The sequence below is a fragment of the Schistocerca americana genome, chromosome 11 (genome assembly GCF_021461395.2).
Source record: "Schistocerca americana isolate TAMUIC-IGC-003095 chromosome 11, iqSchAmer2.1, whole genome shotgun sequence".
NCBI classification, from domain to species: domain Eukaryota; kingdom Metazoa; phylum Arthropoda; class Insecta; order Orthoptera; family Acrididae; genus Schistocerca; species Schistocerca americana.
Window position 1 is genome coordinate 131625047 of NC_060129.1, and position 24295 is coordinate 131649341.

Below are 24295 nucleotides of genomic sequence, written 5' to 3' on the forward strand. Positions count from 1 at the left end.
GTCTCGTTCTACGAAATAGGCTCGTTTGCGGTATTTTACTGGCAAATATCTTAAGAGCTGGCGCAGCAGTAAGCGTTTAGATTAGTGTCAAAGTTTGCTTTAGGCGTTATGACGTGGTAGTGTAATGTTACGTGCATGACTTCTCCTGCCTGGAGTATGTATCTCAGAGGAGATGACTGAAAGTCACTAAGATGGGAAGAAAAGTTCGTGGTGGGCATGTTGGTGACCATCACAGAGTCGAATCGGCAGAGACCGCGGGTTTACAACGCGCAGGAGAGCAATCGCAGTAATCACCAGCGTGGCCTTGGCGTCTGTGGCGTGAGGTGTTGCTCAAACGTCAGACGCTAGAGAGGCGGGTGGCGGGGGGGGGGGGGGGGGGAGGAGGGGAGGCGGGGCGGCAGCCCGGCCCAGCCGTGGCAGGGCGGGAGGGCGAGAGGCGGCGGCAGCGGCCGACCGCCACTGCGCTGGCTGCTGCCTGGCGGGACGCGTCTGGTGAGTGCCCGCGTACCTCTGTCACCGCCGTGCGCTGTGCCTGGCTCTCACTTCAGTCGACTCAGTAGTCACCTGTTCTGTGTGTTACACACTCTTAAAAGCCGTGTCTGTGGGAACTGAGGGAACCTAAGGAAAGAACCGAGACTATTTCTCCTTTTCTTAACTTCTCTCCACGACCTGTAGCGCAACAGCTCTTGTGATGCATTCCCGTATCCTTTCACTTCTGCTCATTCACTTCTCACTGCACGGTTCAAATAATAACGGTCGTAGCAATATTCATGTACCGCGTGTTTTTCAAACAAGTTTCTAAACGAATGTTATGTTTCATGTAGGCATGTCAGATCTGCAGAGCAGAAGGAACAGCCGAGACAAGATGGAACCATTACATAGAGTGGCAGTATACAGCAGACGCATTCATGAATTTTTTCCTAAACTCAATAGGAATATGCAGGAAATTTGGAAGTAGAATTACGGTATGCAGGGCAATTCAAAAGACTGTGCATAAAATGAAGGAGCTGATAGCGAAGTCGAAATACAACAACATAAAAACGTGAACTTGTGTCGGAAGTAAATATGAGGCAGTGCAAGCTTTCGAGTGTTACAGGCACCAGGATAATGATTGCACACGCTTCTTAGGTTTATCAAATGTCTTCTTTACTCAACAGTTTTGTGCAGGCCTGAAGGTGTTCAGATTGGGGATTAGACAAAGAACAGCATATGAAGAGGTTAGTTTGTTACATCTGTCCTTGGCAGAGTGAACCAGAATTTTCTACAGAGACGTTATTCCTGTACTGAATACGGAGTTCGCCATTAGGAACACCTTCCGTAGTGTTTAACGCTACTGAATAAATAGTGCATTACCTTTGCTGAACTTAAGACGCGCGTGCATCGACTGTCGTTGTTATTCCTGACCTTCCAACACTCCTCCTGGTTCAGTGTTGCTTTCTAGCTTGTCAGATGCTACCCTAAAGCCGTTGCGTTTCGACTCCTGTATGAGCGCCTTCAGATTTTGCGAAATCTTTTGAATCTCCCCTATAATGGAATCCATCACCCACACAATGATGGGCACAGTTCAGCTCCGTCCCCTTGCCTTCACCCTTCCCATCGTCACTCGGAAAAAAATTGAACTTCGCAAATCGATGGCACACTGCCCTGCCGTAAACTTATCAATTCTGTATGAGTCTGAAGAAACCAAGACATGCAATGGATATACCGACGGGTAGCAGTGACAGCCCACAGCCATTTTTTCGTGAAATCACGAAATTATTTCACCATGCACCGACATTATTTTCGCAACTGAACGTCGCTCTACATTCTGAAGGCTTGTCGTAGCGCAGTACCTCCAGTCCACGATGATTTTTCTCCTGGTAACTTTCTAGTCAAAAGCTACAGAAACTAGAATACACGTATAGTAGCGTAGGTTTCCGCGGCCAGAGTCGGTCGACACAAAGGTATTGTCGTTATGGTACTGCGTCATAATGTATCAAACGTCATAATACAGGGTGATTCAAAAAGAATACCACAAATTTAGGAATTTAAAACTCTACAACGATAAAAGGCAGAGCTAAGCACTATCTGTCGGCGAATTAAGGGAGCTATAAAGTTTCATTTAGTTGTACATTTGTTCGCCATTTCAGCCAATAAAGTTTTTGGTCCCTTTTTCTTCGAAGGTGCTACTGTAACTGGACTACAGTATCTGGAGATGTTAGAGAATTGGCTTTTCCCTCAGCTCGAACAAGAAGCACAACAATTCATATTTCAGCAGGATGGAGCGCCACCACATTGGCACTTATCTGTCCGTAACAACCTGAACGTCAACTAACCGAGGCGATGGATCGTCCGCCAGGCAGCCTGTGACACAGCACTTCATCACTGGCCTCCAAGAAGCCCTGATCTTACCCCCTGCGACTTTTTCTTACGGGGGTATGTTAAGGATATGGTGTTTCGGCCACCTCTCCCAGCCACCATTAATGATTTGAAACGAGAAATAACAGCAGCTATCCAAACTGTTACGCCTGATATGCTACAGAGAGTGTGGAACGAGTTGGAGTATCGGGTTGATATTGCTCGAGTGTCTGAAGGGGGCCATATTGAACATCTCTGAACTTGTTTTTGAGTGAAAAAAACCTTTTTAAATACTCTTTGTAATGGTGTATAACAGAAGGTTATATTACGTTCCTTTCATTAAATACACATTTTTAAAGTTGTTGTATTCTTTTTCAATCACGCCGTATATCAGCGGCCTTCTTCTGGGTCTACCGGTCAGTAGATCCAGACGAAGACCGCTGCAACCGTGGCCGAAACGTTGGTTATTCTCCAGTAGCAGTAGTTTGATACATATTGACGCTGTACCATACCCAAATAACTTTCACCTCGATAGAATACACTTGTCTTGTTCCCTGTTTACACAAAAGATTTGGCTGACTGGATGGGCAGCCACCTATGTTTGATGCTGATGACGCCGTGGTGTAGGATAGAAATGCCGAAATTGAGTAACTGCAGGAAGCTACAAGACGACTTAGACAAATTTTCAGTTGGTTTGATGAATGACAGTTAGCCCTCAATGTCGAAAACATTAAGTTAATGCGGATGAGTAGGAAGATCAAATCGGCAATATTCTGCTACAGTATTACAAGCGCCCTGCTTGACACAGTCAAGGCATTTAAATGTCTGGGCGACGTTCTTTTCGAGAAACACTATTGAGAAAATTTAGAGAACCGTCGTTTTTCCCTCGCTCTGTTTGCGAGTGGAATAAGAAAGGAAATGACAAGTAGTGGTACAGGGTACCCTCCGCTACGCATCGTACGGTGGCTTGCGGAGTGTTTATGTAGATGTAGATGTAGATATAGATGTACATAGTATTCGGATGTAGAAAAATGTAACACACCTTATAGAAACATAACATGTATTAGTATCCATCACTCGAGGAAATTCTGGGCAGTAGGTACCTATTTGTCTCATTGGCTATAGATCTCTTGCACGTTTACAGCAACATCTGATGACTCTCAAACCAGGTCAACTTATTCAGCCATCGTGCTCTGTAGGTTCCATCAGGAAGGAGAACTTTCAGAGACGTGGGATGATGCGTGGTAGACATTAACAAAAGACAGAGACATCACAGGCAGTTAAGCTTTGTACTGCACTAACAACAGATCATCTCTGTACTGTTTAATGGTCTCACGCTTACGCCATGTAAATTTGATCCAGTACATCACAAAGAACAGTGCTGCTTTGGAAAGATTTGCAGCCTCCTCAGTTACACCAGGCAGCTGTTGTTCAGGTGTTATGAGTACGTGACTCGGAGAGGCGCGTTAGCAAAACAGAGGTGCACAGCCACGTATCCAGTTCAATTACAAGGCATTCAAGTGTGACAGCTCTTCTGGACGGTGGGGCATGTCACAACACTGGTTACATACAGCAGCAGATGGGAATGAAAGCAACACAATGGCGAAATCAGGGTCACATGGTGTGTCAGAACCATAAGCGGTACGGATTTTGTTGGAAAAGGTAGCTCAATTGACAGTGGACAATAAAAAGTTGAGGAGTGAATTAACATCTAGAAGTGAGTGGCAAACTGCATCTGATTAGTCGTTTTTGCCTAGGGTGCAGCTGCGAGTTTGATTATTCTGTTTTCTGGCAAGGAATCTGAGGATGTGCGTTCGTTTATGGAGGACTTGGAAACTTCAGCTGTGATGAATGGTTGGTCAGATGAACAGTTGTTACATGCAGCCAAGATTAGATTAACGGGTGAAGGGAAGACATATGTAAGGTGTCCTGGGCTTTAAGGAAAGCAGGACAGTTTAAGTAGGGGCTTTTACAGAGGTACAAGAAACAGAAAAGCGCTCAGTACTCTAGGGAGAGGTTGAGTACAATGACAAAGAGACAGGGGGAGAGGGTAGGGAAATTTTCGGACAGAATAAGAGAAATTAACGAGTATACTTAAGAGTTGGGTCAGAGTGATGAAGCTGGTCAGATGAACAGTTGTTACATGCAGCCAAGATTAGATTAACGGGTGAAGGAAAGACATATGTAAGGTGTCCTGGGCTTTAAGGAAAGCAGGACAGTTTAAGCAGTTTAAGTAGGGGCTTTTACAGAGGTACAAGAAACAGAAAAGCACTCAGTACTCTAGGGAGAGGTTGAGTACAATGACAAAGAGACAGGGGGAGAGGGTGGGTAAATTTTCGGACAGAATAAGAGAAATTAACGAGTATACTTAAGAGTTGGGTCAGAGTGATGAAGCGAATGGCGTTCTGTTGCAGGAGGCCGAGCAAAAGGCACTTGATGTATTTTTGAGGGTGATACCTGTGCATATGTCGCGGAAAGTGCGTGAAGGGACTTCAAAAGATTTGTATTCTGTCATTCAGCTAGCAATTCAGTGTAGGGAAATAGTTGTGGAAGAAGCAAGCAGTGGGCCGCCAGCCAACGGCGCTGAGGCGGGGACGAAAACCGTTGAGTCGACTGCCGGCGCATCCTGACTCCGTCACAACTCCCCGGTCGTACAAGGCTGACACACAGCAGCGCATTGCACGGGTCGCTGAGGCAGCCTTTCCGCGTCAAGCCGTTTCACAGTTAACAAAGTGGTGTCCTCAGCATTGCAGGATCTGGTGATGGAGACTGAGAAGAACGGGAGCACTGTAGCTGGAAATAATAAATCACTTGGGAAACTCGGACGAGTTATAATACAGCGCATCCTGACAGTTTCCATCCTCATTCAACATTCCTTTACAGAAACTATATATTCCACAAAGTTCTGAATTACAGTTAATGGCATTTATACGCAATGGATATGGACATTTTGGAATTTGTAAATGTATATCAAATATGAATTTTAAAGATTTGATTAAAAAAGTCACACAAGTGATACGAACTGGCCAGGCCTGTCAGAAAACAATAGAATACAACAAAGGCAAACACAGTTTGTACAACGTATCCGTCTATACCAAATGATTTGCATGATTTAACAATATTGAATTTTTACTGGCATTTGCCAACTAGTAGAGGTGGAGTTACATATGTTTATGTACTGGTTAAATGTTTGTCGAAATATGTAACTTTATAGTCAATCAAACACGCCAAAACAATGCGTAATTATTTTGCCAATGTCAGGAAACCAGTCTTTTAATCAATGATGGTCCATAGTTAATAAGCTATAACTTTAAGGAACTCTTAGTATTGAGAAAAATAGATCACATAACCATATCTAAATATAACCCAAAATCCAACCCTTGCAAACATATCATAAAAGAAATTGGTAGGTCATGTAGGACATACTTTTCAAGCAGACATACAACTAGGTCACAGAAAATACCTGAGTTCCTAGTAATACTTAATGAACTTCAACATTTCTTTACTGGTTTATCTCCCATTGAAATACTGCAAGACAAATTCATAGATAAGCCACTGTTAAATTGTGTACATGGCCATATGATGGCAATAGTGTACATGGAGACAACTTAGATGATGAAGTAAAAGAAAATTTACAATGAGCAGCAGACAAACAGCTGCAGAAATATAATGAAAAAGCTATGAAACCTAATTTTCATGTGGATGACTTGGTACTGGTTAAGGAAGTACACCATAGCTCAAATTTGAAGAAAGAAACAGCCAAGTATTTCCTTCATTTTAGTGGTCCTTACGAAGTTTTAAATGTTCCACATCCCAAAGCAGTTTGCTGGGTCAAGAAAAAGGATCACATAACATTTGTATGTTAAAGCGGTATAAGACACCATTAAATTAAACATGAGAAAGAAACCCAGTAACAACAACAATTGTTCTTAATGGTGAAAGTGAGTAAACAAATACTGTTGATTGTTATTTAATCAGCTGCTAAGTATTCTTTCAGAGTAAGATTGCTGACCAAGGGGGCAGGTTACTTACCATCACATGGTAAAAACAATGAGTGGATTTGTGAAATTTTTTTAGGGGAGCTTAATATGGATAGTGATATCACTTCTATCGAGTTTTGACAGATGAATAGACTGATCACAGAAATTATACTGATTTTTGATGATGACTTACGTGAATATACTTGCTTATTCCATTGCATTTCATAGGTGTTCGTTAGGATCAAGTTTTGGGGTGTCTGCTATGGTGAAGCTGTGGCAAGTCCATTCTGTAGGGAATGCCAAACAATTTCTCCCTCCAGCAGATGAGGTCCATGGCTTGGGAAGTGGTAGGTGAATCCATCTATTGGCTACTTACTGTCTTCTTATCTTCTTTGATCCTAATATACCTGTCTCTCTATTTCCTTTTCTTACTTCTTCATTAGGAGTACCAAATCTATATTTCCTCTGTCTGCAAAGTTCCTATTAAATGATCTCTTCTCTTTACTGTCTGTATAGTAAAATTTACAGCCTACAACAGTAGGATTGCACTGGCAGGGATTTCATGTATGATGACAACGGACTAATGGGACTGTCCTCAGAAGAGAAAACAGAAGTACGAAATTGTATAACGGGACAGATTCCTACTCTTTTGACGCAAAGGACATGGACCCAAGTGATGCAATTTAGTTGAGTCATGTTTTTGAGTGGAATAAAGGATATCAATGAAATAATGAATGACGCACTAAATGACCCACATAAATTATGTTAAAAGAACTTGGTGGATTAAAATAGAAAGTATTATCGATGCACATCAAAAACACTTGTGTGAGAGAAATGCAAAGGAAAATAATTATTGATACTGTGGGGCAAGGATAGTGAGATGGGCAAAGAATGCACAGAGACATAAGAAAGAAAATGTAGAGATCAGAACAGGGTAAAATTCAACAAAATTATAAACATACCTCTTCATTCCTGGCGAATAAACTTGTTGAAGATGCTGACCAGTACTGTCTGTCAAAAATAAAGTTTACAAAGAATATGGACTCCGGAGGGATTGGATATTATGTGGCTAGGCAGATCCTGGAGTGACTGAGCTATATCATAGGTTGGGTCCATTCACAATAGAAGTGGTTTGTACAACTTTTATGAAATTGATGAGGGTGGGTAACACGCACATACAAATAAAAGTAAGTTGTGAGGTACTTACCCAAAAACAAGGTGATTCAACTATGATGCAATAAAAAAGAATTTGAGTAGGAGTTAGTGGGACAAGTGATCACACTAAAGAAGGGTATATCATACATAAATAGAAAAGATAGTTGATATATCCCCAGGTGTAACTTGAAATTTCGAGATATACTCGGTTGTTGAAACACAAAATAGAACTAACTAATGTTATTGTTGTTAAGTATTAAGAACCTTTAAATGTTATATACCAATAAAAGGAAACATAAAGCTTCACATGAAGGAACAAGTCTGTAAAGTTTTCCTTTAAGGAAAATCTATAAGACTAATAATCACTCTATTTGTACCCGTGGTATCAACAATTCAAGTCAGTTTGTACATTACAATATTTAACGAATATCTGTTCATGGTGTAGCAAAATAATACAACTCTTTCGCTACACCAGAGTAGGCATGCTTGGAAGTGCCGCGGTGTCAGCTGCAGGCTGGCCAGAGGCACACATCATGTGAATACCACTGCAAGCACACATTTACCAACTGTCCCCAGTGACACAGGAGGTACAACATGTGCCCGGATTACGTTCTTGGATGCTGTAGGATTGGGCACCATAGCTCGCATAAATTGTGACCAACGTGTGCAGCAATCCGTCGATACAACTGTCCATCTTCCTGCATACCGACAATGCGACTCCTTCCTAATTAGTGAAGTGTTCAACAGGAGTACGTCCTCGCCAGTGGGGTGTGCTTGTAGCCTACAACGGAAGTTACACACACTATGCATCTCTCAACTCAGCACAGTTACTGACTGCAGATTCAAAATAGAGTGCACACAGACGAGCTGCCTGAGCCACACCTAATGAGCGATAACCGCTACAAATGAACCACTGACACTGCAGTCCCTCAGTACGCACAACAAAAGTATCCGGACACCTGGCTGAAAATGACTTGTAAGTTCGTTTCGCCCTCCATCGGTAATGCTGGAATTCAATATGATGTTGGGCCACCCTGAGCCTTGATAATAGCTTCAGCTTCGCAGGCTTACGTTCAATCAGGTACTGGAAGGTTTCTTGGGCAAAGGCAACCCATTCTTCACGGAGTGCTGCACTGAGGAGAGGTATCGGTGTCGATCGGTGAGGCCTGGCACGAAGTCGGCATTCCAAAACGTCCCAAAGGTGTTCTATAGAAATAAGGTAAGGACTCTGCACGGACCAGTCCATTACAGGGATGTTATTGCCGTGTAACCACTCCACCATAGGCTGTGCATTATCAACAGGCGTTCGATCGTGTTGAATAAGTAATCACCATCCACAGTTTCTCTTCAACAGTGGGAAGCAAGAAGGTGCATAAAACATCGGTCTAGGCATGTGCTGTGATAGTGACACGCAAAAGAACGAGGGATGGGAGCCTCCTCGATGAAAAATACGACCATACTATAACAGCACCGCCTCCGAATTATACTGTTGGCACTACACAGGCTGGCAGATGACTTTGACCGGCCATTCGCCGACCCACATCCTGCCATCGGATAGCCACATTGTGTACCGTAATTCGCCACTCCACACAATATTTTTCCACTGTTCAATTGTCCGATGTTTGCGCTCGTTACACCAAACGAGGCGTCGTTTGGCATTTACCATCGTGATGTGTCACTTATGAGCAGCCGCTCAACCAAGTTTTCTCACCTCCCGCCTAACTGTCATAGTAGTTGCTGTGGATCCTGATGCAGTTTGTAATTCCTGTGTGATGCTCTGGATAGATGTCTGCCTATTACACTTTACAACCCTCTTCAACTGTCGCGGTCTCTGACAGTCAACAGACGAGGTCGGCATGTACGCATTTGAGCTGTACATGTCCCTTCACGTTTCCACTTTACTATCAAATTGGAAACAGTGGACCTACAGATGTGTGACACAAGTAACACCCAGTCATATGACCACGTTCGAAGTTGTGAATTCTGCGGAGCGCCCCATTCTGCTCTCTCACGATGTCTAATGACTATTGACGTCGCTGATGTGGAGTATCTGGCAGTAAATGGCAGCACAATGCATCTAATATGAAAGCGCAGCGTTTTGCGGGTGTCCGGATACTTTTTGTAACATAGTGTATTATGCCCAGGTGCCGCTGAGTACAACTCTGGAGGAAAATTTGGAAATTAGTGGTAAGTTCCTAGGGGACCAAACTGATAAGTTTATCGGTCCCTAGGCTTACACATGACTTAATCCAACTTAAACTAACTTATTCTAAGGACAACACACACACCCACACCTGAAGGAGGATTCGAACCGCGGGACGGGAAGAGCCGCGCGGACTGTGGCAAGGCGCATAGACCGCGCGGCTACCCCGCGTGGCTGTACCGAAGGGTGTTGCACACTTATCCGCAGTGCAGTTCTTTGCAAAGGACGTGCGTCAAACACAGGCACAACGTAGTCATTGGGCTATCAGGTACAACAACCGCTGTTTCTCGTATTCGCGTGATTCGCCAACTCAAAACGAAACCGCTGTATATCAGTGTGTCATATGTATTGCAAGCGTGGGAGGAGGGGTGGGAGAGGGGGAGGGGAGGACACACACACACACGCACACACACACACACATACATACACACAGAGAGAACAATAACGACGACGACCCCGGCGCGACCCTGTCAGATTCCCAGCCTAAGTAACACGTGTTGCCATTTGGGTACCTGGTATTACTTTGCGATCTTCATCCGCTGCGTTTGCCACGCTGCTAATAAGAGAAAGGGCTTGCGTTGTTCTTGACTACACTATTTAAATTTAAGGTCTGGTGGTCTGTAGCAGTGGTATCCAGTTTGTGTGAGCTAATTACGTGTATTAGTCACCGCAACGTGCGAAATGTAGTACCTAAATAGACTTTGGAACTGAAACTGAGGTAAAGGTCGTCGAGGGAGACCACAACCCTCCCCAAATACCTTTAACAAGCTCTTTTGCTTCACCACTACCAGTTTACGTTGGTTATTGCCGTCCTCTGGTGGCTAGAAACTTTTCAGTGCGGAATCGGAATCGCCAGCAGAATGCCGCCAGCGACGGGAACTTGTCCTGGTGAACTGAGTATTGCGTCTCTTTCGCCGTTATTCTTATTTGGGGGGAATCACTAAATGTTCAAACTTGAACAGGCTGCACACTGAGCACACACGGAAAATCCATATTAACAGACACAGTTGTGGTTGCTGATAAGTTGTTACTTTTTATTTGTGGATGATCTACTACAGAGATCAACATTAGTTCTGTATTGCTTGGTGATCCCTGCTACCACTAAGGAATATAGATATGATAATGATCTATACAGTAGATCTAAATCGGTCATCCACAAATAAAAGGCAACAACTTACACGCGAGCAGAGCTGCGTTTGCTGAGTAAATTATAATATCGGTGATTCGTAGAACGATGTACCGAAAATCCCTAATGTTTATGTTGACAGGTGCAGCCAGGCGCTTTACACGCAGTGTTTCCGTGTGTATGTTTATAAATTGTACTAAAGCTAGTGCACCATCAGATGCTGGACATAACGGAAAAATACAGTCAAACCAGTAAAATAAACCATCCGAAAATACAAAAACGCTGGTTGCCACCACCCTGAATAATTTTAACTGAAAAACGGACACTGAATACATTTCCCATTCGGCAGCGAAAACTGCGTTGATTCGAAAATCCTTGCAGGTCCCAGAGACACCTTTAATTCGGCAGCAAGTTTAGAGGCGCGGAGTTTCAATGAGGCACAGTATGGGCCTAAAGGGAAGAGCTCATTTAACATTTCATTTTTAAAATAATGAGACATTAATAATGAAGTAGTTAATTTTCAGTTGTTGAATTAAACTACAAGATGAGTCAATGGTGTGCTTTCACTGTATGAACCTAACAGTATTTTATTATATTCGAACCGATCTCGGTCAACGGACATTATGACGTACTTGGAAAATGAACATCTCCTCTATAAAAATCAACATGGATTCGGCAAACAGAGATCTTACGAAACTCAGCTCGCTCTGTTCCTCCACGAGATCCACAGCGCAGTGGACAATGGTGCTCCGGTTGACGGCGTGTTCCTTGATTTCAGTGAGGCATTTGACACCGTCTCGCATTGCCGTTTAATGAAATAAATATGAGATTACGGAGTATCGGAGCAGACCTGCGATTGGACTCCATACATTCTTCCGGACAGAACTCGTCGATCTTAACGGAACTAAATCGACAGACGTAAAGGTAATATCCGGAATACCACAGGGAATTGTGATAGGACCCTTGCTGTTTACAGTATATATAAATCATCTAGTATAAAGCGTCGGAGGCTCTTTAAGACTATTCGCAGATGCTGCTGTTGCCTATACCAAAGTAGCAACACCAGAAGACAGAAAGAATTTGCAGAACGAGCTGCACAGAATTGATGAATGGTGCAGCCTCTGGCAGTTGACCCTGAACGTAAACAAATGTAACATATTGCGCACACATAAGGAAGGAAATGTACTACTGTACCCCTATATGACAAACAGCCAGAGATAGCGTCTGCCGTAAATTATCTAGGAGTAACTATCCAGAGCGACCTTAAGTGGAATGACCATATAAAACAGATAGTGGGAAAAACAGACACCAGAGTCAGATTCATCAGAAGAATCTTAAGGAAATGTAACTCATCCACGAAAGAAGTGGCTTGTAAGGCGCTTGTTCATAAAATTCTTGAGTGTTGTTCGTCTATCTGGGATCCCTATCAGCGAGGACTAATAGAGATCCGACGAAGAGCGGCGCGTTTCGTCACGGGATCGTTTAGCTGGTGAGAGGGCGCTACGAAGATGATACACAAACTCACTGGCAGACGTTACAAGAGAGGCTTTGTGCATCACAGAGAGATTTACTTACGAAATTTCGGGACAGAACTTTTCCGGAGGCGTCGGACAACTGTTTACTTGCCCCTACATACTTCTGGCGTATTGACCACGAGGAGAAAATACGAGAAATTAGAGCCGATACAGAGGCTTACCGAAAACCATTCATCCCACGCAGTATTCGCGAGTGGAGCAGGGTCGGAGGGATCAAACAGTGGTACCGAAAGTACCCTCCGCCACAGACCATTAGGTGGCTTGCGGTGTACGATTGTAGGTTTGCCCCATCTTGATTAGACGCCTCGGTCTACACAGCAAGTTCACACCTGCTTTGCCCATCGCCACGTTCCTTTCTCTGTTCGTTCTGTGTTGTGGTTCTCTCTCTCTGCCCTCCTCATCACTCTCCCTCCCCTCCCGGCCCTTACTCAGCCACTCTGCCGTGGCCACCGCGGCTCCGTCCGCTTCCCACGCCGCCACTGGTGTCCAGATGAGGCGTAACGAGCGCCACTTGAGCTCCCAGCTGCGGCTCTGAGACGCCCGCCGCTGCCTCGCCAGCCACCTGTGTGCGCTGCCACTGCTCTGCTGGTCACGCCTGAGTGCCTGGCAGACGCCCCACACAACCACCCTCACACTATCTCTGTACCGCTCCACTCTGGAGCGGCGCGCGGGAAAGAAATGAACCTTTGAATCTTTCCGTGCGCGTTCTGATTTGTCTTATGTTATTACAATGATCATTTCTCCCCATGTAGGTTTCCGCAAGACATTTTCGCATTTGCAAGAGAGATTTGGAGAGAAAAGATCTCGTTGCAACACCGTTACACTCTCCCGCGTTCAGTGAAAACAAAGAAAGCAGCAGCCATTCTTTTAACTTCCTTTACGTCCTCCTACGTCAATCTTATCTCGTAGGGACACATACTGCACAACAGCACTGCTGCAGAGGATGGACGATGGTATTGTAGGCAGTGTCTTTAGTGCATTTGTTGTACGAGGGTCACTCAATAATTAAAGAGACAAATTGTTCTGAAGAAAAAAGTGTTTATTTTTACAAGACAATCATTTTTCTGATTTCCAACATAATAACCTTGAACATTTATGTACTTGTTCCAACGGGCTACAAGTTTTTTTTTATTCCGGCTGCGAAGAGCTCCTCATCTTCGTGTTTGAACCAATTCCCCACAAACTTTTTCATATCCTCGTTGTCCTGGAACCTCTTCCCACGTAATGCTTCCTTCAGTGCACCAAACAGATGGAACTCAGTAGGTGCTAAATCAGGACTGTAAGGGAGATGAGGCAGTACTTCCCAGCCAATTTTGTTGGTGGTTTCAAGGATTAGTTAAGCAGTATGAGGACGTCCGTTGTCTTGCTGGAGAATCACATTTCTCCTCTGAGATCCACGACGTCTCTCTCTCATGGCTGGTTTCACCTTGTTTAAAAGCAAATCGGAGTGGTATTCGTTGTTCTTAGAGATAATCACAAAACACTGAGGCCTGCCGCAGAGGCCGAGCGGTTCTAGGTGCTTCAGTCCGCAACCGCGCTGCTACTACACTCGCAGGTTCGAATCCTGCCTCGGGCATGGATGTGGGTGATGTCCTGAGGTTAGTTAGGTTTAAGTAATTATAAGTCAGATGTTAAGTGCCATAGTGTTTAGAGCCATTTGAACCATTTTTTGAACAAAAAACTGGACCTTCACCATCTCAAAACACCGTCAACAGGCCTTTTCCTGCTGATGCTTGGGTTCTGAATTTTTTCTTGGTAGGTGAGTTGGTGTGCTTCTCCATCATGTTTTGCCTCTCTGATTCTCGCTCATAATAGTGAAACCCACTTTCATCACAACCAAAAAATTTTTTAGGATGTGCTCACCTCCTCTTTCATAATATTTCTTTAGCTCTTTGCACACTGTCAACCTTGTTTCCTTGAATACCCGCCTCAACTCCCTTGGGACCGAACTTGCACATGTTTTGCGGAACTTCAGCTTGTTACAGTTAATGTTATGAACTCTACTTGTACTAACTTGAATCTTATCAACTATTATTTCCACAGTCACACGATGGTCGGCACGAGTAATGTCATCAATTCGACTTTCTAGCGAGGGAGTTGAAACTGCAACTGGTCGACTAGAACGGTGTTTGTCAGTCACTGGGTTGCGACCATCTTTGAACTGCTGTACCCCTTATAAAAATTTGCACCTTCATCATAGACTTTAGATGTTCTACAGTATATATTCCCTGGTTTCTCGCCTTCAGCAAGTAAAAAACCAATAACAGAACGTTGTTTGAGTAATGTGGACGTTCCAAGCGGACTCGCCATCTTGAAATGTATTTTTGAGATTATAAACAAAACAATGTTGATACATCAGTTGATCAGGGCTCATCCCAGTGATGCCAACTCAAGGCCATAAAAGTTCCAAACTTTCCCTAATAACTGCTTTTAACCCATACCAATTTGTCGCTTTAATTATTGAATGGCTCTCTTACCTTGTAAGTGTTTTGTGTCGTCGATATGATCGTTCCATCTTCAGTTGCACGTAATTGTTATTTCTAGGTATTAAGTTGAACCGTCAGCCTTTAAATTTGTGTGATTTATCTTGTAACAGACATTTAAATGACACCTTATAGTTGCCATGTGGATAATCTCGCACTTTTCGTTATTTAGGGTGGATCGCCGTTTTTAGGACCATGCAGATAACATGTGTAAATCATTTCGGTGTTTGTTTTGACCTGCTGATGACTTTACTAGGCGGTAAATGAAAGCATCGCCCGTAAAAAATCTAGCATGGCTGTTCAGATTGTCTCCTAAATCATTCATATAGATCTCTTCCATGGGTAAAGCCATAACACTTGTGTTCCACTCGATGACTTTCCTTCAAATACTACGGACTGCGACCTTTCTCGATGGAAATCGTGTATTCTGCAAGAAACTTCCTGGCAGATTAAAATTGTGTGCCGGACTGAGACTCGAACTCGGGAAATTTGATCTTCTGTGAAGTTTGGAAGGTAGGAGACGAGGTACTGGCGGAATTAAAGCTGTGAGGAAGGGTCGTTAGTCGTGCTTCGGTAGCTCAGATGGAGCCGGCATGGTAGCTCAGCATGATCGGGCAGAGGGATAGCTGCCCTCTGTAATTAAAAACAATCTGAATGAATGGATCATCGACGAACATGAACAAGCGTCATGGGACGTCCGCCCCGAACAAATGAATCGTCCCCTTTGAACAATTTATACAAGACTGTGCTTAATCTGACACACAATATTTTGTTAGCGCAACGCAATCTGACTTTCAAAATTCCCTACAAAAGAATGGCCCTGACTAACATTAAACTATACCTTTCACAAATCACTTACCTCACAAAAATCTTCGCTGCTCAAGCTACTGCAATACAGCGAGCGCCACTACTGCCAGCTAAATAAAAGATTCAAACTATGGAAGGCACTAACTACTGATAGGGATAGTTAGCAAATGAAAGATATTAATAAAGAACAAACAATGTATTTACCTTGATATCATCATATATAAATATAGCAGTTCATGACAAATTTCAAAACTCCGCCATCTCTCTCCCCACATCCACCACTGCTGGCGGCTCACCTCCAACTGCGCAACGCTACGCGCTGTTCACATCCAGCTGCCGCTGCCCAACACTACAATGGCAGACAACAATGCAAACTAGCCACAGATTGCACACAGCACAGCCAGTGATTTTCATACAGAGGTGGCGTTACCAATAAAAAAACCTAAACAGCCTACTTACATAGCCCCCATGCTCCCCACAAAAAATTTTTACAAATTGGTTTGGGCAGTGGCCAATACAGATTTGAAAAAATTTTTCATAATTACAATAAGAAAGAAATCAAATGCACACACTTACTCATACAATGTTGGTCAAAAGCTAAAATTTTCTCACAGTCCATAAAGACAGTCCTGATCGTTCATCAAGGTAAAATAGTAGTGTTTTTCTCAAAGTCTGAGCAGTAGAAGAAAATGCACACGGAAGTAGTGGATTTCCATGCAGTCTTGAAGAAGTAGTGTTGTCCTTCCAACGGAAAGACAGTGCTGACTCGACATGCAGACAGGTAATGGGCCACAACAGAGTAAACCCACAGCAGAGTCAGTCGACGTTTTGAAGAATATTGGTAGTTAGGTCATCACAGAGCAGACCCACTGTAGTCCTTGTAGAGATGGCCAGCAGCCATCTGTTGCGATTGTGCAGGTGCACATTCACCACCGAAGAGTCTTGCGGAGAATAAAGCAAGTCCATAAGCCACCACTTGTGTACTCACAAAGTTTTTGGAATTGTCCTTAGAACCAGCAATGCTGTTATCCAGTCCCTTGCTGAATTATTAACACACGTGCAAACACTAACAGTCCCTACTTCTCACATATTGTCCATATACTATGACCAACAGAAACGTGTGCAGTGAAATGTAACTTACAAGTTAATAATAAGATGAACTGGTGTCAATTACAATTTTATAAATTTACAACATGAAAATACAATTACAAAGGTACAAAATACATCATTAAAGAACATAATAATTCAGATAACATTTGTAGTACAGGCTTTACAAAAGAATAGAAATAGACATATACGTCAGTGTTACAGGAATTATGACATAAGTAAATACATAAAGATCACAAGAACTTTTGAAACATCACCTTCACATGTGAGCAACAAACCAGAATAAATAATGTCTAAGCATATTTACAAGGTAAATAACATATTATTAATGCAAATTATATTTGAGGATAACAGTATTCCTCATCATAGTGAATGTAGCTTAATATTAAAAGAAGAAAAAATTCTATGAAACTAAACAGAGACAGGAAGAAAACAAATACACAAGGGTACACAAACATATATTGGGATAACACAAAAGGAAAGGACAGGGTTTGTTGTACTGCAGTATTTTGCAAACAAAACTTTCTTTACTTCTTGGAGATCTCCCTTCATTCATCATTATTCCCAAAAAGTCCTATATATACCTGCTTTCTGTATTCTATTCATATTTCTTTCAATATAATTATTTCTCAGTGTACAATACTCATTTTGGCCCAAATCTTTTTCATATTGTCCATAGTCAGTTTCTTATATAGTCTACCTCGTCTTAAGCTAACTTAAATCTACTGAGCTCAGATGCTAAACTAAGGAACGAGGCAATGCAGCAGCACATAAAACACTTAATATAAACAGCAATAAAAAAAATGGAAAATCGCAAAGCAAGCTACAGTAAATCTAAATTACCAAGCAATTCAACATTACAACTAATATGAGGCAATGCGCAGCAAACAAAAAAATAAATCTCGCTTAGCAGAGTAACACAAATTAAAGTTCAGTAGCACTATGCCTGGCAAACAGCAGCTTATATCTAAACATGACATAGCTCAAGCAGAAAAAATATTACAGTAAAAACAACAATGCAGATAAGGGAAATGTATATTCACATCTTAATGTCTATGTAATTAAAGTGGTGCACCACAACTTATTCTACAAAAGAAATTACCAAGTACTTGAAAAGAAAATTATAGATGCAGTTACTGGTATTAGTCCCTTCTTATTGTTCTCTCCATTCCAAGAGCTCCTTTTTCGAAGAATGTGGATTACAAAATTATTATTTAATACATCTGTTGACAGAAAGTGTTCACATTAGCAAATGCATTTTATTTTATAAAAGCAATGCTGCAACACAGCTGGAAACCAGATATCAAGTGAAATAAGCAACTACGAAAAGCAAAGCATAAAAATATTATTCAATAGTCATGTGACATTTCATAAGTCAGTAGCTCCCAACTCTCGTAGAAAGACACTTGTCATTATAATGGCCTCCCCTTTTTTTTTTTCTACCTGTGCCACTGAAAGGCTAATGGCTTTTTTTTCGGGCGGCTGTCGCCCAGGTGGGTGCCTGCGACGCATTACATGCAGGTGGTCACTTAACTTTCTTACGGAAATATTTACGACAGCAGTTTCCGCTACAGTGACAGTCTCACATAAAAATATTTCACAGGTCAAGAATTAGCGTTGCAAATCTGTAGAAACAAAACCCTATAAATATAACAGTGTCCAAAAAATTTTCGCCAGCATTGTGATACATTCACTCATATACACACATTTCATAACTCTTAAAGTACGATTCTTGGTTTCCAACAACCTTTTTCACAAATCAGAGTCCCTAATCACTACTCATTATTCCTTACCTTATTCATCGACACTTCTTCAGTATTTCATCATAAGAAATACGTAGCATAATCAAACTCCTCATATACGGTATCATCATCTTATTAATCATAAACATACCTCAACAGTATAATACACATCGTCGTCGTAATAATATCATAACATCTTAGTCAACTCTCAAAATCGTTGTAGCTTCCTCCAATAATTTCAAAACCTAAAAAAAATTCTCTGCTCATTTCAATAGTGTCATCTTCCTCAAACGTACTTTAAAAATCATGATCTCATACCAAATACATCATTCAAAGCTCTCATAGTATCACAATGGGTCCGAAAAAATATGAACAGTTCACACAGTACAGACAAAATACAATTTCATAAGTGTGAAGTAATCCAACTCTGTAATTGCGTAAACATATGTCACTGACGTAGTAAAAAGAATGTTTGTTTCTCTGTCAAATAATCAGATAGCTGTGTAATTCTGTGTTAGAGAAATATGGTACCGAAGTGTAAAGTTGTATAAGCAAATACCATATTAGCTAGGGCTCCTTGTGCTTGCCAAACACATGGTACACAAAGTAAGTGTGTACCCCCCTGAGGATAAATGTAATTATACCCTCAGGTGTTACAGATTATTGCAATGGAATGAAATGTATCACAGAAAAACTTCGTATCATTGTACTTCAAATATCTTTAAAAATAAATGTTTTAAGTACAAAATTAATCACTCAAATGCGTGTCCTGTAGCGCTAAATGTGCGTCTTGCTGTAAGATAATCTCTGTGGAAGTGTCGTACTTATCGTCCTCCGAAAGCTAAGTTCTGCAGAAGCCAATGTACTTACCTCATGATAAACGAAAGTGAAATGCTTTGCGTAGAGATATCTTAGTTATTACGCTTATTGTTGTGATGATGAAAGTACTGTGCTGTAACGTATTGTTGTGCTATGGAAAAGGCTGTCTCCTTGTAGCTATACCACAAAAGTTACTAATAAAACATGTTTTGATTTCCAGAAGAATTCAGAAAAACTGTGCAGATATAAAACAGATACACCGCAAAAGCAACATTGTAAATTGTCACTCATTAGTAGCGTCGTGACAAAAATCGTGTACCTGTCACATAAACTAACATCTGTGTCATCTGGTATCTCTCAGAAAGCACTTTAAATTCAGAATGTATTTTCAAATAAAAAAAATATTGCATTAAAATCTCATTAGCAGTACCAGTATGTGTCCTAAGTATGTAAGCCTGATAGTCGTTACGTAATCGTGCAACTAACAAGCAAGAATGTACAAATACAACACTGTGTCGTCTGTTCACTATAACAATGCATTCGTAATTTCTGTTTAAAAATGTTCCCTAGGTTCTAGACTGGATATTTAACTTCAAACATTGTTGCATGTTAACAGTTTCTTAAGTCTGACAAAGCATACTAGAAATGTGAAGTGAAAAGTTTTATGGCAAAGACAAAGTTAAAAAGCAGATTATCTTTCAATAAATGGTTTTACATGTGAAATGTGGTGTAAACCTTTACTCTTCCTAGTACGCAGAGTTTCAACTTCAACGCAATTATCATGTGGTATACGTCGGATTCTGTATGGTCCATTGTAAACTAGAAAGAATTTGTGACTCAAGTGTTTCTTCTTATGTGACAATGAATGAGCTTTAATGAGAACTTTCTGACCAATATACAATTTCTTTGCATTTGCTTTACCGTGTAGTTTTCTCCTTTTGTCTGCTGCAGATTTTATATTTTTAAGAGCCAAATCAATTATGTCTTTGTGTCGAAGTTTACGTGTATTCGGGAAAGGTACAAGCTCTCTGATTCTGTTCGGTGGTTCTTCATTCTTCAGTACAAGAGTAGGTGGTAAAGCAGTGGAATCATGAGGCATTTCATTCAGCACGTTTTGAAATAAGTGTAAATATCTGTCCCAATGCTGATGCTTTCTGTGACAATAAAGCCTGCAAAGCTTATTGATTTCTTTCATAATCCGTTCGGAGGGGTTACAATGTGGTGAGTACAATGAAATAAAAACAGGTTTGATTTTATGGTTGCGAAGCATGCGTGACCAAACAGCAGATCTAAATTGCGGTCCGTTATCTGAAATGACTTTAGCAACGTTGCCAACTTCACGTAAGAAATTTTTAACAAAGGCGGTGGATACAGAACGTCCAGTGGCTTTACGTAACGGTGTGAAAGAAACAAATTTTGAAGTAAGTTCAACAGCGACTAGAACGTACGAAAATCCATTAGATGTTCTGACAAGCGGTCCCAAGAGATCAACAGCAGCAAATTCTTTTAATTTAGAAGGAATGATAGGAAACAACGGAGCACGATGTGAGACAGTAGATGGTTTCGCCTTTTGACAAAGTTTACAAATAGACAAGACTCTTCGAATTCTCTTTTCCATATTGTTAAAATAACAAGTCGTTCGAAGAATATGATAACATTTTCGTGGACCAAAATGTGCGTAGCTGAAATGAATGTACCAAATGAGCTTATTAACAAAATCGTCAGGAATGCAAAGTACCCATAGCTTGTCATCAACAGTGCAGCGTTTGAACAGTATGTTGTTTCTAACCAGATAATAATGCCGAATCTGTGTGTGTGTCTTTTCATGCCATTTGCTCTTGATGTCTTTCCAAATCGGATCTTTATCTTTTTCATGAGCAATGTCCTTTAAGGATGTGGTGATGAAGTTTTCAAAGGCGACTTTCTGAATGTAAAGAATACTGAAATTTTTCTCGAGGTTGCCTTCTGTGGTACTTTTCTCAAGCCCAGCCGGTGCGCGTGACAGTGCGTCCGCAACAATGTTCTCCTTGCCGGGAATGTAGACTATTGTGAAGCGGAATTCTTGCAGAAACAATGCCCAACGTTTTAACCTGTCATGATTTAATTTTGAAGACATAAGAAATTGTAATGCACGATGATCACTGTATACTTTTACGTGCTTACCAGAAAGAAAGAAACGGAATTTGTTAAATGCCCAAACGATAGCTAAAGCTTCTAATTCAGTAACGGAATAATTTTTTTCCGATTTTGTTAGCACTCGGCTAGCAAAAGCAATGGTTTTCTGAATGGTAGTGCCATTTTCTATGGCTTCTTGAAATAAATGGGCACCAAGACCGACTTTAGAAGAATCCGTGCTAAGGCAGAAATCTTGTGACAGATCTGGATGAGCTAAGATTGGCGCGTGAAGTAACGCTTCTTTCAAAGAATTGAATTCCAACTGTGCTTGTTCGTCCCAGTTCCAAATAGTATTTTTTCCAGTGAGAGAACAAAGTTTTGGTGTAACAAGAATTTGCATATTCAGAAAACGACGGTAAAAATTTACGAGACCTAGAAAACAGCGGACTTGTCTTTTTGTGGATGGAACTGGAATGGCTCTGATTGCTTCTAACTTTTCAGGATCCGGTTGAATCCCTTCAGAAGAAATAATATGTCCCAAAAACTTCACCTTTGTCCTACCGAATTCAGACTTTTCCAAGTTAACTGTAATTCCAGATTCTGCAAAAATACGTAATAAACTGTTGAGGATGCGATTATGTTGTTCCTATGAAGATTCTGCTATCAGAATATCGTCCACATATAAGGTGATGTGACGTTTTAAGAACTCAGGTAATATGGAATTTAACCCACGAATGAATGCGCCGAAGAAATGTTCAAACCAAAAGGAAGTTTCCGAAACTGATAACAAACGCCGAAACAAAGGAAAGCTGTGTATATTCTACATTCTGGATGAAGTTCGATCTGATAAAAGCTGGATCTGAGATCAATGGAAGACAACACTTTTACACCATTAAAATTTTGAAGAAGTTCTTCTAACGTTTGCGGCCTGTCTGTTTCAGGAATAATGATCGTATTGATTTGTCTCGAATCTAAGACAAGCCTGATCGATCCATTTTTCTTCTCAACAACATGTAATGGATTGTTGTATGAGCTTACTGCAGGCTCAATAATGCCCTCATTAAGCATAGATTGTATTTCTGTTCTAACACGGTCCCTATAATGCGCCGGAATTACGTATGGTCTAACACAAAATTTAGTATGCTCACGAACACGAAATTGGTATTGAAATCCCTTGATTGTTCCTGTTTTGTGAGTAAAAACTGTGGAATGTGCTTGTAAAATCTCAAAAAGGTCCTGCCTATCAGTGTCATTACAATTCTCAATTGTTTGAATTTTATTCTGAATTAACTTATTAGTGTCAAATGCGCCGTCGATATCATCCCTGTCAGTACTTGCAGAGTGATTGTTAGTGTCTAGTTCCGTAGAAAAGTCCGAACTGTTGTCTGACAGAAGGTAAAGCCGATTAATTTCCTCGTCATGGTTTGAGAGCCAATCTTCAAATTTCAAAGCTATTGACTTACCTTCTTTCTCTAAACTTATTTCAGCATCGTGAAAGTTTAAGATTGCTTTGTATTCATTCAAAAAGTCTACTCCCAATATAATTTCCGTCGACAATAATGGAACAATGAGAAAGTTCATAGAGAAGCTGTGGCTTTGACAAAAGCATTCTAAAATGGTTTGTTGGCGTACATCTACACTTTTTCCAAAGATTGCACCTTGTAATTTAATCTTACGTAACGGAAGTGTGGGGCAATCGTTCGATTTGTTGCATTTGCTAAAGGCTGTTTCACTGGTTACTGAAATGGGACTGCCAGAGTCAAGTACTGCCGTAAATTTTACGTCATTTACAGTAATGTGAATCACAGGACATGCAATGTTGTTATGTTTTACGTCGTGTTCCTGGAGTAAGATGTCCCTAATGTCTTCCATTTTTACGTAATTACTAGCTACGGCAGATGCGTCGTTAGTGTCATAAGAACGTTTTGTGGCTGCCAGCGATGTGAGTCATTGCCTATTGTCTCTTTGTTGGCGCGCGTCGTTATTGGGATTTGGAGACCTAACTTCTACAAATTCACCTCCTCGAGAGGGCCCTGCTCAGTTTGAATCCCGCCAGTTCTGATGCAATTCAGGTCTGTCGTTACGATCACATCGTCTGTCGTCATGTCGGTAGTTCCTGCAGTTTCTTTCTTGTCGGTTACGTGGTGGAGAGTTTCTCCCTGAATCGTAACTGTGCGCCGAACTGTTGCGTCTGAAGTTATTCTGCCTCCCTTGATAATAATTGTTTTGGTTCCCATATTGTCTGTTTCTCTGATTGTCTCTGTGATAGTCATTACTATGGAAATGCGATCTTTCTCTGTAACTATTATTACTCTGCCAGCGGTTGTCATACGGGTGGTGTCTGTTTTGATCACGATTTACGTTGTAAGAATAGGCTTGTCGTGTCCAGTTATTGCTTCTGTCGTCACGGAATTGTGACGGATGTGACCTGTAGTGATTGTTTTCCTGTTTTCGCATCCCGCGACTGTCTGTGTCAATTTCTAATTCTTGTAAGAGTCCCTGAAAAGCTTCAATGTCGTCTTTGCAACGTCCTGCCAAAATAATATGTCGCAAATTTTCAGGCAGTTTGATTAAGCAAATGCAGATGTGTTCTGAGGGGCTGTATGGGTTTGAAAGATACTGATTCTTGTGCAACATGTCTTCAAAATATTTCACAAGACTGGAAAATTCAGATTGTTCGAAATGTTTCATCATTATGATGCTATGTTTTACTCGGTCTTGTGTAGCTTGAGACCAATATGCTGAGAGGAAGGCATGATAAAAATCTCCTTCACTGTGACAATCGTGAATGACCGATCGCATTCTTTCAGCTGGTTCATTCTCCAAGTAGCCACACATAAATTCTAATCTGTGTTCCAACGACTAGTTGGGAGGAAAACAATGAGA

The 24295-nt window shown here is 41.4% G+C and overlaps 1 protein-coding gene across 1 annotated transcript in view; it reads left to right on the forward strand.

Moving 5' to 3' along the window:
• The first annotated feature begins 414 nt into the window (after positions 1 to 414).
• The window catches only part of LOC124553846 (GA-binding protein subunit beta-1-like), a 169795-nt gene continuing 145914 nt past the window's right edge, over positions 415 to 24295 (forward strand). The window contains exon 1 of the mRNA XM_047127837.1: positions 415 to 492. The gene's annotated coding sequence lies outside the window, so the exon portion shown is untranslated. The remainder of the gene's footprint in view (positions 493 to 24295) is intronic.